At 38.9% G+C, this 13113-nt stretch overlaps 1 protein-coding gene across 2 annotated transcripts in view; it reads right to left on the reverse strand.

Moving 5' to 3' along the window:
* The window catches only part of LOC123520112 (transcription factor SPT20 homolog), a 44101-nt gene extending 31614 nt beyond the window's left edge, over positions 1-12487 (reverse strand). The window contains exon 1 of one of the 2 annotated variants that reach the window (XM_045282033.1): positions 11955-12476. The gene's annotated coding sequence lies outside the window, so the exon portion shown is untranslated. Of the gene's footprint in view, positions 1-11954 lie in introns of both variants that reach the window. The other variant, XM_045282032.1, reaches the window with a different exon arrangement.
* Positions 12488-13113: the final 626 nt, after the last annotated feature.

The raw sequence follows: 13113 nt of genomic DNA on the forward strand, positions 1-13113 counted from the left end.
AAGAAGAAGAAGAAGAAGAAGAAGAAGAAGAAGAAGAAGAAGAAGAAGAAGAAGAAGAAGAAGAAGAAGAAGAAGAAGAAGAAGAAGAAGAAGAAGAAGAAGAAGAAGAAGAAGAAGAAGAAGAAGAAGAAAGAAATAAGAAGAAATTGATGATGAATTCATATAGTAGTAGTAGTAGTAGTAGTAGTAGTAGTAGTAAGAATAAGAATATCTTTTTTTATGCATGAGGGAAGCTATATTATTATTATTATATCAGAATCAAACAACTAATAAAACTTCTTAGGACCTTAATCATTAATATTTTCTTCATTTAACCAAAATTCTTGTCACACACACACACACACACACACACACACACACACACACACACACACACACACACACACACACACACACTTATTAGAATTTTCTCTATCGGAGCCTTGGAAATTGAAGCCAAAATTAATGATAAAACATTTTTGTTTATTTGCATTTATAGACCACCCCAAAGCAGTGTAAATCAGTTTCATAATGCTCTCAATGACACTTTAAATATTATAAAAGACAAAAACTATATTGATCTGTTTATATTTGGAGATTTCAATCTAGACCTATTACAATATATAATGTACAAGAACTTTTTAATATGATGTCTACTTACTCACTATTTCCATTAACAACTTTGCCAACTCGAGTCACTGCCACGTCATCCACACTTATTGACCACATTTGGTCTACACAAATAGAAAATAATGTTTTAAATTACATACTCAAATTACAATACTCAATTACATATAAGTGACCACTATCCAGTAATTTTTAGATTCGAATGTTACCAATATTCTCCTCCTCATCCTACCTATATAACAAAAAGAATATTTAGTCAAGACTGTCTTATAAAATTTAGTACTAAAATCTCGGAAATTAACTGGTCTGATATAACAAATTGTAATTGTCCTAATTATGCTTTTTGAAGGTAGGAGGAGAAAGCCATGAAAATGTTAGAGATGAATTCTTGAAATATTTAGACAACTCGCCTAATTACTCCATTTATTTATCACCTGCTACACAAAAAGAAATAGAGAGCTACCTTAAGTCACTGAAGTCCACCTCTTCAGGTTGTGATGATATTTCTCCCTCAGTATTAAAACACATAGCTTGTCAAATATCTCTGCCATTAACTCATATAATTAATCTCTCTCTCAAAACAGGAATATTTCCGGACGAACTTAAAAAAGCCAAAGTTATCCCAGTATTCAAATCTGGTAATAGAAATGACATTAACAATTACAGACCCATATCAGTTCTTCCTGCTGTGAGTAAAGTTTTGAAAAGGTTATATGTTCTCGTCTTGTTGATTATATTGAAAATAATAACTTATTCTCTGAGTGTCAGCACGGGTTTAGATCAGGACGCTCTACTGAATCAGCTATTTCTCAATTTACCTCAAATGTTTACAAATACCTTGATAAGAAAGATTATGTTGCTGGAATATTTTTAGACCTTTCTAAGGCTTTTGATTCACTATGTCATAGAATTCTTTTGAACAAGCTTTGTAATTTTGGTATTCAGGGTGTTCCATTAAGGTTATTTGAAAGTTACATCTCTCACAGATATCAGGCTGTATTCTGTAATTCAACTTACTCTTCTTTCAAACTAATCAATAAGGGTGTACCACAAGGATCCATTTTAGGACCAGTTCTATTTCTCATTTATATCAACGACATCACTAACGTCAGTACTAAATTCAAATACACTATATATGCTGATGACACAAATTTACTATTACATGATGAGAACATTGATAATCTATACATAAATCTCAGTACGGAACTAGACAATATAAATAAATGGATTAAAAATAACAAACTAAGCCTCAATGTTAGAAAAACTAATTACATAATTTTTCAAAATCGTTCAGTTACAGTCAACATGCCACCATTAACACTTGAAGGAACATTAATAGAAAGAGTCAGTTTCACTAAATTCTTGGGTGTTTATATAGATGAGAACATGAACTGGAAATTTCAAATAGATTTCCATTGTAAGCAAGTTATCTAGAATGTGTGGTATTTTATATAGAATAAGAAACAACCTTACATCAGAAGCACTTGTCAGTATATATTACACACTCTGTTATTCCCATGTATCTGTGTGGGCGTGTACTTGGCCCTCTTTTCTAAATAGATTGCAAATAGCCCAAAATAAAATATTCAGGTGCATATTTCACATGAGCAAATATGATTCAACACATGTAATTTCCACTTACAAATTTCTCAATTTCAGTAACATTCATAGATACTTTTTGTTAATATTTATGTACAAATGCCTTACACAGACACATGGAACCCATCCTTTCCAAATGGTATGCACATCACATAACACACGCAGTAATAATGTCAATCTTATTTGTCCTCAGTTCAGAACAGTTCTTTTCAGAAACAGTGTGTTTTGCTCCGGACCTCATATTTGGAATGCTCTCCCAATAGAAATTAAACTTCTAGTTAATAGTGGTAATTTGCCTACATTTAAAAAATCTGTAAAATCACATTTATTTGCACTCCAAAACAGTCTAAATTAAGTGGTATCTAAAACTGTTATATTATTATTATTATTATTATTATTATTATTATTATTATTATTATTATTATTATTATTATTATTATTATTATTATTATTATTATTATTATTATTATTATTATTATTATTATAATTAATTATTATTATTATTATTATTATTATTATTATTATTATTATTTTGGTTATTATTGATTATTTCTTTTACTATGGTTATTATTTAGTTATCATTGTTATGGTTATGATTATCATTTACTAGTATTGCTAATTATTTTCATACTCAAGGGTATGATTATCATTTGCTAGTGTTGCTAATTATTTTCATACTAAGGGTTGGGTTCACACTGCAAAATAAAAAGTCTGTCGGGAAGTTTCGGCTTGACAGACTGAGACTAAATTTGTTTTACATGTATTGTTTATATAATGTTTGTAATATAATGGCAATAAACATTTACTTACTTACTTACTTACAAAGCAAAGCGCCATTAGACCAGAGAAGTGCAACATCACGCCTCTCTATCCTCCCTCCTCAGCTGCAGTCTTTCTTTTCTTTCCCTTTCCTCCATCCACTCTTCACCTTCCCTCCACCGCTCCCTACGCACCGGCCTTCCCAACCTCCTCTACCTTTCTTTACCACCACTCCACCATTCCCCCGCCTCTACTTAGCCTTTTTCCGCTTCCGACGTTACCTTCTCATCCCTTATACTCTCTCCACCTCCCGCCAGTTCCCTCCACCAGCCTCGCGCCAGCCAAGCATTCTTGTATGTGCTTATATACAAAGCGGCATACATCAAGGAGCCAAGCCGTGACCTACTTATACGCTCTACAAGAATGGACTACTCGAAGATTTCTAGAAAGATACATAGGAAGTGTACCAGAGTAGATACGCTTGGGAATAATGTCAGATGATTATGATAGTAGATACTGAGTATAGCTAGTGTAAAGAGATTATTTGTTGCACTAACGTTAAGCAAGAAGAATGCACAATAATAAACGTGTACTCAAGACATTTAGGAGGTATACTGTGGCAGATACGCTTGAAGATAGTGCCAGCAGATTATGTCAGTGGAAGACGAGTAGAGCTAATGTACTGTGGATATGCTTTTAGATGTCATTAGATTATTTCAGGAGACAGTGAGCAGATAGAGTTGATAATGTGAGAATGTGTTGTACAGGATAAACAAGAATGTACAGGAGATTCTACAGAGCAAATAAAGGTGTACTTGAGGAACATAAATATTGGAGAAAGACAGATTTCATAAGAAGGAAAAAAAAAAGAGAAATGTACTGCGACTGATAATGGTAATAGATAACACTGCAGAAATAATTAGGGGTTTTCTTTTTTAGGAAAATAAGGCTGAAGTATACATAAAGACCACAAGACTCAGCAGGTAACAGAAGTGCACTCAGATAACAGAGAGAGAGAGAGAGAGAGAGAGAGAGAGAGAGAGAGAGAGAGAGAGAGAGAGAGAGAGAGAGAGAGAGAGAGAGAGAGAGAGAGAGAGAGATTGCTAAAGACGTAACGTTTCAAGGATGTGAGAGTCAAGTGATTGAACTATAAGGCTTACTGAACAATACTTTCTCCCTCACTCCTCTCACAATCCGTTTCTTAGTTTTAGCTAGTCAGTTAATAATTGCAAATGTATCTCATTAAGCTCGTACATTGTCCATCACTGTGTACTATCACTTCCTTAACGTGCAGCAACATAACTTAGAAGATATTATGGCCAAAGATGATAAATGTTACTCACTAAACCATCCTACAGGGAGACGTTAAAGGTGGTGACTTTAGGAAGGTTAAGGTGAAAAGGAGACAGTTCAATATAAAGGAGGGATGACTTTTCCTTTACCCAAATCACATGTTTGACTGATTAACACTTTCTTTACGACATATAACAGCATACAACCTCAAAATTGTTAGAAATTTATTATAAAAGTACCTACTATGAAGAATGAAGAAACAAAATGAAGAACGAGTTAATTTGTGTAGTGTTCTCATTAGTGGCTGCAGAGTGAGAAAAATGTTTGAGTGGTTTGTGATTAGAGAATATGTGGCAAGGGATAGAAATAGAAACAATTATTTGGAAATAAAAATTAAACAGAGAAAGTCAGTCTCTCGTGCGTCTTGAAATGCTGAGTTTCTTGAATTGGGGCACGCAACGGAGTGTTTGTTTGGGCACGTGTGACTAGGTGAGGGTGATATGCACAGGCCGGGCGAGACACATCCATGTAACTTCAACCCCTCCCACCAACATATGTAGTACACCCACGCAAATCTTGGACAACGTAGAGGAACGCCTTTTTTTTTTTTTCTTTTTTTTTATAACTTCATATATCAACTTCTTTTTTCATTATCTCTATTTATTGTTGCTTTTTAATTAGGAAACTGTAAGGTAATATTTTTTGGTAGCCTAACTATATTAAAAGACCAAGATTTTTCTTACCATATTAGCGAATTTTTACCACTGATTATTAAATCCTTAGACGTGTTGATGTTGATGTTGTTATTGTTGTTGTTGTTGTTGTTGTTGTTGTGGTGGTGGTGGTGGTGATGGTGGTGGTTGTGGTAGTATATAGTATATAGAACTACTACTACTACTACTACTACTACTACTACTACTACTACTACTAGTAGTAGTAGTAGTAGTAGTAGTAGTAGTACCAGTAGTTGATGCTGCTGCTGCTGTTGTTAATGTTGCTGCTGTTGTTCGTGGAGGTGGTGGTGGTGGTAGTAGTAGTAATGGTAGCGGTGTTGCTGTTGTTGTTGTTGTTATTGTTGTTGTTTTTGTTGTTGATGATGATGATATTGTTGTTGTTGATTTAGTGTGTTGAATCCCACTTATTAAAGATAGGTAGATTTGAACTGTTAGAATCACGCCAAACAAAAATGTGACCGAAAAGAAATATTTCATCCTTTATATGTTTTTATTTACGTTTTATTTTTTTATACACATCACGTAAATCTAAATGCAAGCTGTATGTATAAAAAAAAAAATCAGACGGAGTTAAAAACTGTTTTGACAGTTACCACACACACACACACACACACACACACACACAGCCATAAATTGCACTCTCCCACTTCCCTCTCCTTAAAAACAAATTGCCTCCAAGTGCTGAGCGTGACACAAGATTTACCGAGTTTCCCTCATGAGACAGAAAGAGACCCACAGCCCACAACCTCGTATAGTCCCTCAGCCCTCCAGCTCTCCACCTTTGGACAGCCACGCACGTCTAGTGGCCCGCGGTGGTGATAAGGCCGTTCAAAAAGGACATGGTAAAGGTTGATGTCCGTTGGTGCTATTATAAATGTGGCTGTTTTGTTTCGTACCCTCGACAGCATTTATTTCTGCCGCGAAGAATTAAGTCAAGGTTACGAGAGATTTTCTGCACTTTTGCTTCTCTCTTCGTCCGTCTGCGTTTATTTTGCGCCTTGGCAGTGTTTGCTTTCGTTGAACAAAGAGCTGCAAGATGAGAAGGCGATGCTGCGATTAACAAACAGCATCACTTACGGGTTCTGCTCGCGCCGCCCATGTCTTCTCAGGATAACGAACGACGCACTTTGGGGTTGCTGATCGCAGGTACTTCTGTCCTCGTAATTGGAAAGCTTTCAACTATTTCATTATCTCGCACTTCTTTAGCCCTTTCACCGCTATGGCCTTGCCTTCTTAATACTGAGAGTACTGTAAGAACAATAGAAAATAAGGGAAGCTGTAAGAAGCCATCAGGCCTTCAAGTGCTAGTCCTTGTTTGATACATATCTACCTATTTCCACCTATCATCCTCATCCAAAATTGTCTAATCTTCTTTTAAGGCTCCCTATTAAGAATGTTTGCATGGCTGCAGAAACATTGCAGAGGCATTATTTCTTATCTTTTCTAAGCTAATTGAATGTCTTAGACTGTAAAATACGTGTCCAGAAAGTCGTAGGAGGATATAGGAAAAATATTTATTTTAGCAGTGAAAAGGTTTAGTAAATACTCAGCAATTAGAATTTACTGACATCAATCTAAGTGGCCATCAACATCGGTTCAAACAATGTCCATTCAATAATTCTATCAGATCTTAAAGCGTCTGGTCTTCCAACATAACCTCAAGATTTAGGGTTCGGGGAATCTTATAGCTCGTCCCAAGGTGTGAGTATTTAAGTAAGAAAGGTGTCAAAGACCTGAGGAAGTTTCGTGTGTGTGTGTGTGTGTGTGTGTGTGTGTGTGTGTGTGTGTGTGTGTGTGTGTGTGTGTGTGTGGACACTTGTGTGATCTACACAATACTTGATTATCTTTTCTCTGTATATTTGGAATCTGCATTATACATCTATCATGAAATTATTACTATCGTTGCTATTGTTATTGCTGTTGCTGCTGCTATTACAATAATTGTTACAACAACTTTTACTTCTACTACTACTATTACTACTACTACTAAAACTATTACTGCTATTACTACTACTACTACTACTACTACTACTACTACTACTACTACTACTACTACTACTACTACTACTACTATTACTACTACTACTACTACTATTACTACTACTATCATCAGCACCATCATCTCTACCGTCACCACCACCACTACCACTACTGTAGTAATGTGTCCAGCTCGCGTCCGTCAGATCCCTATTGCGTGCACCGCCACTCAGAGCCCCATGAGCCGGCGGTTTGCTGCAGCCTGCACTGACCTTCGCGCGTCGCCCAGAATAGCGTGACCGTCACCTCATCCCGAAGCCGCCACCACAACCACTCCGCAGCCCTGTCACCGCCTCCTCTGCTCCCTCTATCACTACTACCTGAACTTTATCTTGGTTCTTTCCTCTTTCTTTGTTATCTCTTTGATTCTACCCTTTATTTCTTGTTATATTACTTCTTCAATCCCATAATTACTTCCTACATCATTATTTCCCCTTTACAGTTATTACTTCCACCATTATTTCCTTCTCTGATGCTCTCTCTAACACTGTCTCTACCTAATTACTGTCTAGCTTATATTATGATATCCCTGCTTTCTTATCTATCGTTACTTTCTTTAGTTCTTCTTCATTTACATCTCGCGTCTGTCTTTACCACTGCATCCATCACTGTCTGTAATCAATGTTCCACTTTTACTTTTGTCTCTTGCTTCCATTCTTATCTCTCTCCATTATTGTCTGTGTTCCCCACTCCATTATAACGCAACACAGTCCCCGCCAATATTTCCATACTGAACCCCGTATCTACACACTGACTAGATATTCCATGTCACTTTCTTTATCTCCATTATCATTACCTCCACTATCATCCTCACTGATGTTCTTTTCCTTTAGTATTTCTCTATATTGTTTCCACTTTCCCGGCACTTACTCCACGTTCAAGATCATCAATTTCTCTATTTCATTGCCTTCTTTCTAAGGCTACTTTTGATTTAATTAATAATTGTTCCATTTTCTATATATTATTCAGATGTTATTCTTTTAATAAGTTAAAGAACCTTAAAGTTGACTAATGCTATCTCTAATTTCCTTTTTTATTCATATCCTTCCTCTCTCCCAACTTATTTCTATAAAATAGGTACCGCAGGCCCTATAAATAGCCATGTAATTACATACATGGATGTTTATATAAGGCCTGGCTGTTTACAGGACCTACGTACGTACTATGTGCTTCACTTGTGCTCCTTAGTATTCTATTTAATAGTTACTTCACCTTGTCTTTTGTTCTATGCAGTAAATTATCTTCCATACATCCATAACTACTATTGCTTCCTAACCATTTGCTTCACCCAATATGAACATCCACTTCATCACTAGCTTCATCACCTGTAGCTTCATCAATGATCCACATACATCACTTACTTCCACCACCAGTTGTTACATCCATCTTCGACAAACACCCACTCAATCACTACCTTAATTACCTCCACGTCAATGTACAACAGCTGTTTCCTTCACTTGTGTCATCATCAATACCACCACCACCACCACCACACCACCACCACAACAACAACATGCAACACCACGTAACCATCAAACTAAACACCAACAGTAGAAGAAAAATCATCCAAACACAAGAAAACTTTATATTTGCACTGTACTATAACGTAGAGACCTTGCATCAATACCTCCACAATGTACTGTGAATATACAGATTAATATGTAAAAGAAAAACAAGCAAGAGGCAAACCTTATGAATACGAGAAAGTTACTTGATTATGAAGAAAATTAATGTATAAACTATGATAGATTATAGCGATAGGAAGATTAAGCAGGAAAAAGGGTTCGATTACTTTCTCAAAGACTTCCCTTACAGCTGCTCAGTAACTTTAAAGGGGATCTGGCAAAGAACAAAAGAAAGAAAGAGAGAGAGAGAGAGAGAGAGAGAGAGAGAGAGAGAGAGAGAGAGAGAGAGAGAGAGAGAGAGAGAGAGAGAGAGAGAGAGAGAGAGAGAGAGAGAGAGAGAGAGAGAGAGAGAGAGAGAGAGAGAGAGAGAGAGAGAGAGAGAGAGAGAGAGAGAGAGAGAGCGTTTCAGGACAATATCCCCCCAGACAAAAAACCCCCCGGACAAAATCCCCCTACCAATATCCCCCCAGACCCCTTAGGACAATATCCCCCCCTAGGACACTAGGGAGGATATTGTCCTAAGGGTAGGTTAGGTTAGGTTAGGTTCGATTTTTCTATGGGTGGGGGGGGATATTGTCCTAAGAGGGATTTTGTCCTAGGGGGGATATTGTCTGGGGGATATTGGTAGGGGATTTTGTCCGGGGTGTTTGTCTGGGGGGATATTGTCCTAGAATCGAGAGAGAGAGAGAGAGAGAGAGAGAGAGAGAGAGAGAGAGAGAGAGAGAGAGAGAGAGAGAGAGAGAGAGAGAGACAAAAAGGCTCACTGAAGATACAAATACCAAAGGAGATTTAAAAAAAAAATGAGCTATGGGAAGTGCCTTGAAACCTCACTCTTGAAAGAATTTAATTCACAGAAAGTAGGGAATGCGAATCAAGGAGATTTCTTCAATTTACTTAGCCACCTTTAACACACTCAACTGGAAAATACACGGAGTTTTCAAGATGTCTTCATGATTTTGAGAACAGTTTAAGAAAGATTTTATATCTTCAACAAACAAAAACAAAAAAAACATTAAGCTCTGCATAATTTTCCAAATCATCCCTTTCAACATGATCAACATAATAAACATTACAGGGAGTTTTAAAGATATGTTCATGATTCCTGGAAAAATTTAACAATGAATAGGACCAACTTGTTAATCTTCTTTGTTCCATTTCAAAATACTTTTTTATGAAAATCCAAATGGTTTAAAAATACAGGCTATCTCCTCCACTTATCCACCTTATTCTCATGTCACCAAAACAAGAAGTTTATGACTTAGGGACATTGTACTTCCACTCATCCACCTCATTCACCTCAATCTCATGTCAGTTACAAAAAATACATCATGTGAATTTAATAGATGCAGGTGGGAATGGTGTGTGTGTGTGTGTGTGTGTGTGTGTGTGTGTGTGTGTGTGTGTGATTCACTGCTGCAGTCTCTGACGAGACAGCCAGACGTTATCCTACGGAACGAGCTCAGAGTTCATTATTTCCGATCTTCGGATAGGCCTGAGACCAGGCACACACCACACACCGGGACAACAAGGTCACAACTCCTCGATTTACATCCCGTACCTACTCACTGCTAGGTGAACAGGGGCTACACGTGAAAGGAGACACACCCAAATATCTCCACCCGGCCGGAGAATCGAATCCCGGTCCTCTGGCTTGTGAAGCCAGCGCTCTAACCACTGAGCTACCGGGCCGTGTGTGTGTGTGTGTGTGTGTGTGTGTGTGTGTGTGTGTGTGTGTGTGTGTGTGTGTGTGTGTGTGTGTGTGTGTGTGTGTGTGTCTGTGTGTGTGTGTGTGTGTGTGCATCAGTAGTGCCCACAGATGCTCACGGATTTCATAACATGCATAGACGCTCATGATATTTACATATTCTATTTAACGATCAGAACCCCACTTAAAGGATTCTCTCTCTCTCTCTCTCTCTCTCTCTCTCTCTCTCTCTCTCTCTCTCTCTGTGTGTGTGTGTGTGTGTGTGTGTGTGTGTGTGTGTGTGTGTGTGTGTGTGTGTGTGTGTGTTTTATTTAGTTGTATTTATATAGTTGTATGTTACAGGGTTCGAGCGGGGCTCATAGTGACCTGTATCCATATCTACATTTATCTGTGTGTGTGTGTGTGTGTGTGTGTGTGTGTGTGTGTGTGTGTGTGTGTGTGTCATCTACCTACCTCAGCTGTTGATTTTAATGATGCCATAGAGGAAGACAAGGAAGAAGAAGAGGAAAAGGAAGAGGAGGAGACTGACGAGAAACATAGGGTTCGGGGTTAAAGGAAAGGAAGGACAGAGGAGACAATATAGAACAGAAAGATACAGAGTGAAAACATGAGAACAATAGAAAGAAGATGAAAATAAAATGTTGAGCTTAAGTTAGCAACAGAGAGAGAGAGAGAGAGAGAGAGAGAGAGAGAGAGAGAGAGAGAATTACAAGTGCCGACGAATACAAAAGACGGGACTAATAAAAGGAAAGAAAGTTAGGAAAATGAAGAAAAGTAAAAATTGAAAAAAAATTACTCTAGTTATGAAGACGGATGAAGAGAGGAAGGAAGGAAGAAAGAAAGGAAGGAAGGAAAAAAAACACGGAATTTCGATAATATATTGAGTGCTGTAGTGCAATGTGTGTGTGTGTGTGTGTGTGTGTGTGTGTGTGTGTGTGTGTGTGTGTGTGTGTGTGTGTGTGTGTGTGAATAATAGTTTCCATTATATACTATATAGGATTCATTGCTACTGTCATTATCAACACTGTCACTCTCATCATTATAATTATTATCATTATCTCCATCACCAGCATTACTATACGCATACTAATCACAGCTCTCCACTACTAACATTCATACTTAACGCCAACACTAACCACTAAGTACAACCACACTCACCACTCACCTCAAGGGTCAAATCATCGAACACTCCACCTCTAGCTCTCATTGTTCATGCCAAAACAAAAACAAAGCAGCATTTAACAAAAATTTCCCATGTCTTCAACATCAGCTCTCCATTCATCCCACGCAACACCGCCTAAACACCCTTTTCTAGGTCACCCAACGAATCCACACCCTGCAGCACGAGTCAAGGCTCAGTCCACAGCAGGATGCGCGAGACTCAACACTGCCGCAGTGACCAATCAGTCAGCCCCAGTCAGTCCAACACAGATGTGTACGAAAATAGGAAAAGAACGCTAGTGGTCTTTCCTTTGTTTTTCGTTGTTCTTTTGTTGTTTCCGGCACTGAGGTCACATTGGTGCCCTTACTGGTAAAGCAAACGCTAGTCTAATAGTGGATGTGGGAGATCGAGCTGAAACATGCCAGGCAACTCACCCGGAAGGCGTGAAGTGAGGAGTGTCGCAGTAAATCCGAGTCGCGGGATTTCGGAGTTACAAGATCACATCCAGCACTGAACACAGTACACAGGCGCCTCGCCTAGATCACAAACCCACTCCACCTCCCTTTTCTTGGGAGGTGGGAGTCTTAACAAGTTTTCCTCTCCACCGTATCACCAATGCATCAAAGGGCGGCGAGTGGGTGTGTGCCTCGTGGCGCAGGGTGATCACAGCCTGGGAGCGGGACAGGTCCTGCCTCAGCTAGAGGCGAAGGCTTGGGCTTCAAGACTGACTGAGCAGCTCAACACGTGGACCATCGTCTCGCCGCCTCCGTGCCACACTCTTCCTCACTTCCCACGCCGGCCAGCCCTAGGAAGAGTGCCAGCATTTGGTGCCAACCTCCAACCCACACATGCGGAGACCAGTCCCGGCCCGGGGGACCTGCACACCAGCGACGGTAACAACAAAAACAACAACAAACTTGATCAGAACTGCAGCACCAGGCAGGCGTGGCTATGGCAGTGGTGGAAAAGGAGGTGGAGGTGCTGGAGATGGTGGCAGAGGTGAGCGAGCAAGGCAAGGAAGATTCACCACTACACCACCACGAGGCACACTATAAATACCCTGAGGTTGGTGGCGGTGCCCCTGCCTGGCACTCTCCTCCTCCTCCTCCTCCTCCTCCTCCTCCTCCTCTATCTTCCTGTCTTCCTGTCTTTCTCTCACCTCTTCTCACCGCAGCTCATGAAACTTATCCTTGACGCAAAATGTCAGTCCGGTGATCTAGTTTGGTATCGTAATCGAGAGCAGTGATCACTGTGGCTGACACGCACTCATGCAGTTGCAAAAACCCGACCACTCATGCTCCTGGAAACCCTTATACCCGCCATTAGTCCAAATGATGTTACTCGATGACTGTAAAACGAAGTAAAAAAAGAATCCTTCGGTTCAGCATTAGTACATAACCACATACACGAAAAACTCTACAGCAGTCGAGATCTATTCATCACTAAAGTTGGAAACAACGCGTTAGGGAAAAATAATTTACGTGTGACAAACTTAGTGATGTTTTGAGACGGTGCACTTGATTAAGAGGAAGAAGAAAATCGTCACTTTATAAAGAGATGCGGTCGGCTAAGTGTTCATTGAGTATTTTAGTA

The sequence above is a fragment of the Portunus trituberculatus genome, chromosome 46 (assembly GCF_017591435.1).
Source record: "Portunus trituberculatus isolate SZX2019 chromosome 46, ASM1759143v1, whole genome shotgun sequence".
NCBI classification, from domain to species: domain Eukaryota; kingdom Metazoa; phylum Arthropoda; class Malacostraca; order Decapoda; family Portunidae; genus Portunus; species Portunus trituberculatus.